The sequence below is a fragment of the Lagenorhynchus albirostris genome, chromosome 13 (genome assembly GCF_949774975.1).
Source record: "Lagenorhynchus albirostris chromosome 13, mLagAlb1.1, whole genome shotgun sequence".
Classification (NCBI taxonomy): Eukaryota; Metazoa; Chordata; class Mammalia; order Artiodactyla; family Delphinidae; genus Lagenorhynchus; species Lagenorhynchus albirostris.
The window spans coordinates 2243258-2249464 of NC_083107.1; the positions used below are offsets into that span (position 1 = coordinate 2243258).

The following is a 6207-nucleotide window of genomic DNA, read 5'->3' on the forward strand; positions in this document are numbered from 1 at the left end:
GGCAATTGAACATGGTAAAGAGGTACACAGCTCTTGAGATTAGAATTTCAGTATCTAAACTAGAGGCTAGAAAATGCAAAAGTTTCTCCTAAAACGGCTGTTAAAATACTAAGCAGATTGTATTTTTTCTTTTCTGATTTTTTTTTTTTTTTGCTGTGGACCATTTTTAACGTCTTTATTGAATTTGTTACAATATTGCTTCTGCCTGATGTTTTGGTTTTTTGGCTGTGAGGCATGTGGGATCTTAGCTCCCCGACCAGGGATCGAACCTGCACCCCCTGCATTGGAAGGCGAAGTCTTAACCACTGGACCTCCAGGGACGTCCCTAAGAAGATTCTTAAATTGTGAGAAATCCATGGCTCAGAGAATTTGAAATAAGAATAAAAATGGCCCGCTCCCCCAAATCGCAGTGTCAGGTTAGAAAAAAATTCCATGGAAGTTAGATCCTCTCTGGCCCCGTCTCTTGTCCTGGTCATGTGAAGACAAACACCCCTCCGGCAGGAGTGATGTCTCATCAGCCTGGAAGGGAAAAACACATCATGAACCCGCACACGCCACAACCCAGGACTCACCCAGCCGGGTGACGTGCGTTAATGGCGTGAAGGGAGTGTGAAGGCTTTTCAAGTCCAGCAAAGCGGCCTCTTTTCGTTATTTCAAGTGAACAGCTAAGACCAAGGCTACGTCGAGTCATTAAAAGATGTCATGGTTAAGTGGTCTTTTAAAGGATGGTTGATTGTATAATAATAACATGAAATAATTGCAAGTAACTCTTTCTCACCTGGGGCAGGGCCTGCAGCACTTTTAGGGAGACGGCCTGTAGGAACTATGGTGATGGAAACACAGCACCCACAGACGTGCTTTCCCAGGATCTAGAAGGACAAGAAAAATGCCAGGAGGTTGTGCGCTTATTTAGACGGTGACCTGATGAGTGGGTAGGTATTAGTTTCTCTCCTTCTCCTACTCACGCCGCGGCAGCGTTTGGTGTTCTGCTTTGGCCAGCAAGGAAAGAAGATGCTGTGGGCAATCCTGCAACTCCAAGCCTCCAGAGATGAGCCTGGTTTCAAGTGCACTCGGCATCTCGGCCCAGGGGAGCTGGTCCTCGGAGCTGCGCGGCCACAGGCAGAGGCAGGGCCTCCGGCGGCAGATTGCTGCCCTCTCCTCAGGGCAGGACGTGGTCCAGAAGGTGGCCTTGTGGGCTCCGGCCTGAGCAGCCAGTGATGTAAAATGACTGCGAATCCCAGCATGTCTCTGGAGAAAAAAAATCCAGAAATCCTTTCTCTGCAGACAAAAACAGATCAAATGACATGTGACTTCATTCAGATTCAAAGTGAATTATTCAATAAGGCAGTTAAGGCATATTTTATCAAAATATATCATAAAATATTTATACCAACTACACAGTTGTATCTTTGAGTCATCATGGAATATATATGAAGGTTACAGTTTTTTTCATTTAAAAAAACCCCTCGGGCTTCCCTGGTGGCACAGTGGTTGAGAGTCCACCTGCTGATGCAGGGGACGCGGGTTTGTGCCCCGGTCCGGGAGGATCCCACATGCCGCGGAGCGGCTGGGCCCGTGAGCCATGGCCGCTGAGCCTGCGCGTCTGGAACCTGTGCTCCGCAGCGGGAGAGGCCACGGCAGTGGGAGGCCTGCGTACTGCAAAAAAAAAAAAAAAAAAACCTCAATATAGTACATGCTTTCAAAATAAAATAGAATAATGAGCTTATAATAAAAGGTAATGTTTTCCTACCCCATTTCTTCCAAAAGAAGTTTTAAGACCTTTATAGATTTTAGGTACAACTGTTTTTGGAATTCCTAATATATATAAAAATATGAATAAAACAATTCCTGAGGATGTAATGTACAACATGGTGACTATAATTGACAATTCTGTATTGTATACTTGAAAGTTACTAAGAGAATAGATCTTAAAGACTCTCATCACAAGGAAAAAACCTGTAACTGTGTGTGGTGACTAGACTTCTTGTGGTGATCATTCTGCAAATACACAAATATCGTATCATTACGTTGTACACTTGAAACTAATATATTGTTAAATGTCAATTATACCCTAATAAAATTTTTTTAAATATTAAAATGCATCCACTGCCCTATTAAATGTAATTTTTGGCTCTAAAAATTAAAAGAATTTTTATCATTCTACTTTTGAAATTACTTATCTTCAAGTGACTCAGCAACCATGGAAAATGCTGGAGGATTTTTGCAAAATGAAAGAAAAATCTACAAACTGTTTTCAAGTGCATTAAAATGTCCATGTATATTGAGTTTAATAATTAGCAAGGTTGATACATGGTATGTTTTGTAGACATTTAGTGAGTCCTTTGTAAATGTTAATTTAGCTGCTTTCTTTCTGAGTTTTGCTTTGTTTGAAAGCATAGCTTGGGGTCTGAGAGTCTGGTTTCCTCCCCCTCCAATTCTTCCTGAGACTGTGACCCGCGCTCTTTTTATCCCCTTCCTGTCCCTCTATTATATAATTTGTAAAATGGGCTCCTTTAATCCCTCATCTATGATTTTGAAACCCAGAGAGTTCGAAAACTGAGTTTTCAGGCAAAATCTGGCCTGAGTCAGCGTGAGGCTCTGTACGCTCTGTGTTCGTGCCGGTGACTGTACGTGCTGCGTGTTGGATTCTGCGGGGGGGGCTTGGGTGATATATGATATAGGCACCCTGTTTCTGTCCTGCAATCAGAAAAACTCTGAATTCCGAAACGTCTCTCCAGAGCGTTTTCGGTGGGGGGTCGTGGGCCTGCAGCGCCCCTTGCAGGGCTGGCAGGAGGTGAACCAGATGGCGGGTGATGAGCGCCCAGCCTGGTGCACCGTGAGTGCTCGTGGACGGCACCCTTGATGGCCTCTCTCATCGTTCTTTCCAGGTCCCAGAGCATCCCGTATGCCCCTAAGAGCCCTGAGCCCGAACCCAGCCCTTCTCCCCTCAGCCCCACTCCCCGCTTTAACTGGTCTAGTTTGTTATTCACGTGGGCACCAAGGCACCTCCGCATCGTGGCCTGGATTTCTTTATTCACTTCCCCCCCACACCTTGAGCCTTCACTACTGGTGACGCATCTGTCCCCCTCCCCTCCCTAGGAGAGCTCCCTCCCTGTTTCCTTTCCTCTGCTGGTGTGTTTCTCATCGCATCCACCACAAACACTGCCTCGTCTACCATGTCAGCTCTGGAATCGGTGACCCTGCGTCTCTTCTCCAGTTGTTCAACTTCCCCAAAGTGGGGGGGTCTTTAAAGGCTAAAGGTGGGCTTCGTATGACTACCTGATGTTTTGCTCTCAACCTAGCCGTATGAATTTAATTTTAACTGTACCTGTGTCACACTGAGGCTGGGATGCCCGTGGAAGAACCAGGAAACATGAAGAAGGGCTGGGGGACGGGGTGCTCGGCCCCCGGAGGTGACCCCAGTGGCAGTGACAGACGCAGAAGCTGTGTTTCACCTTATGGGTGACGCTGCTAAGGAGACAGAGCAGCGTGGTTTCTGAAGCACAAGGGACCGCTCGCTCCTGCAGATGAGAAAACTGAAGTTCAGCGGAAGGCACTGATTTGACCCACGTCTTGTAACCGCAAAACCTTGGTAAGAGCTGACCTGGGCTGGACGCCACGTCTCCTAAAGGTCAGGTGTAATACACTCCAGGCCCGCCCTGCCCCTCCCCACCGGTGACAACAATGCTTGTTTGCCTGGGAGGATATTGTGTGTCCTGTGATGCCTTTCCTGGTGTATTCAAAATATAACCACAATAGGTCACTCTTAATGGCCTTTCCAGCCATGCTCGGGTGCAAACCCTGTCCTCGTTTGCAGGGGACTTATTTCCGCAGCTGTCTAAGCGGCCTCCTCGCTTCTACGCTCCCGCCCGAAGCTTCAGCGCAGGTGGTGCCTTTACACCATGTGTCTGAGCACGTCCCTGCTGGGCTCAGAGCGGCCTTCTCCTCACTCAGAGGTCAGAGCCCGCGTCCCCTCTGCGCCCTGCATGACCCCGCTCAACCTCACTTCCCAGGGCTCTCAGCCTTGTCACCAGCCCCCACCCGCACTGATGGCCTTCTTGCCCCTGAGCCGCCCAGCTTACACCACACCCCCCTGACGAGAGGGAGGGGCAGACCCCTCCCCTCAGGCCCCGCAGTGGGGGGCCTTGAATGCCAACCTCACCACCCACGTCTCTCAGCCTGAGGACCCGCTCCGAGCTCAGAGCCCCAGCAACTGGGAGAGCCAGAGAAGGCGCACGCAGCACCCCGTGCTTTCACCCACTGACCGAATCAGTGGACAAATGCCCCGGCTCCCTCTCGCCCAGGTGAGGCTGGAGTTCCAGGATGCAGCTCAGGGTCCCCCACGGATGGAGCGCCAGCTGCCCTCGTTGGTGGCTTGCTTAAAAACAACCTACTGTCTCCATCAGCTCCGGCTCTTGTGACAAAAAAGACTTGGGGCTTAAAGGACAGGCGTTTATCTCCCACAGTTCTGGAGGCTGGACGTCCAAGATCAAGGCGCCAGCCAGTGCGGCTCGTCCTGGGGAGAACCTTCTTCGAGGCTCCCGTGTGGATGCCTTCTTGCTGCATGTTGGAGAGAGGTCATCTCGCGATGCTTCTTCTAGGGCACTAGTCCCGTGCATGAGGGCTCCACCCTGGTGCCCCGACTACCTCCCACAGGTCACACCTTCTCACACCATCACACGGGCGTTCAGGGCTTCCACAGGTGACCTTGGGGGACACAGGTTCAGCCCACAGCTCTGCCCTCTGCTGCCTCCCTTCATTGCCCTGGGACCGTCTTGCGGGTAAACTACTTGTCCTAGACTCCTTCTCCGAATCTACTCCGGAAAAACCCCAAGAAGACAGTGTGGCACAAATGACGTCTAGGGTTCCATTCTCTGAGATCAAGGACTCTAATGTTCAAATGTGAAAGGCCATGTTTTAGTTAGATGCTTTCCTCTTCAATAGTGATAAAGCAAGATTTGCAAAGATGAATGGCGTATGGCCAATTGCCTACAAATCAAGTTTGCAGGGTAGTGGAGAACCTTTACAAAGGAAAGTGCTCAAGAGTTGTTTGAATTTTCTGTTCAAGGTGAAGTCTGCACAGCTGGACCAGTTGTGCATCTGAGGGTGCAGAGTGGCGAAGCTGTGAGGCCAGGCTGGCCCCTGGGGTGCTGAGGACCTGCCCATCCATGGCAGCCACATGCCCCCCAAAACCGCCCAGAGGGCATGTCAGGCTCAGGAACCGCTTCCGGTGTCAGCGTACAGAAGCCCCAGTCCGTTTTCCCAATTTCTGATTCAAGAAACTGCAGGATCCTGTGTTCAGAGCCCCCGGGGTCATGCCTGATAGAGTGATCACAGCACCGTGGAAAGAGCATCTACAGAGCAGGCGCCCTGTCCTCACTCAAATTTCCTTCGTATGAAACCGAAGCCTACTTCTATTAAGACACAGGCATTTTTCCACCGGCTGGAAAACTAGCCCGCTGTATTTTGGTTTATAACAAACAAAAGAAGCAACAGTGCTGCAATACTGTTGCTTATTTATCCTTCAATTATTGGAGATGGGTGGAAGATTCCCCTGACTACAGCCTGTAGGTACAATCCCTGAAAGACAGCGTTCTTCATAAAAAGAAAGGGGAACGTTGGCATCTGTGCCCACAAAGCACTGATTCACTGCAGTGGCACTGGGGCTGCACTGCGGGGTCAGCGCCTCACGCTGAAGGCCCAGGTCAGCATGCTGGACGCTACCCTATAAAACAAAGGCAGATCATCAGGGGGTTGTAACGTCCCCAGGATGCTCCCAGGAGCCCCCTTGGGCAGTACCTAGAGTTCACTGTCTCCTTACAGCCTCTGAAAGGAAAAGTGGGCAGGATAGAAACGGTTAGCTGGGTTCTAAATTTATTGATGTCAGTGATGAGAAGCAAGACTGATTTATACTTCTCTTCCTGGCATTTAGAACATGATTAGTTGAATATTCAAGAGGGAGCTAAAGTTAAATGGAAATGTGTTTTTGAAAATGCCTCAGAGCAGCGAGGGGAAAATCCTAGGACTGAACAGACTATTACCGTTTATTCCTATTCTAGAATAAATGGTTTAAAAACGCCTCTCTTCTCTGGCAGGAATGAGAACCATTTGACTCCAAATGCTTCTTTTATAAAAAAAAATTTTAATGGAAATATAGCTGATTTACAATATTGTGTTAGTTTCAGGTGTCTTTCCGTTGAAACACCA

At 49.0% G+C, this 6207-nt stretch overlaps 1 long non-coding RNA gene across 1 annotated transcript; it reads right to left on the reverse strand.

Moving 5' to 3' along the window:
* Nucleotides 1–352: 352 nt before the first annotated feature.
* On the reverse strand, nucleotides 353–1089 carry LOC132531201 (uncharacterized). The gene is made up of 3 exons (XR_009544040.1): nucleotides 966–1089; nucleotides 779–869; nucleotides 353–519 (listed from the first exon to the last, which is right to left on the reverse strand). It is a non-coding gene; the product is annotated as an uncharacterized LOC132531201 (long non-coding RNA).
* Nucleotides 1090–6207: the final 5118 nt, after the last annotated feature.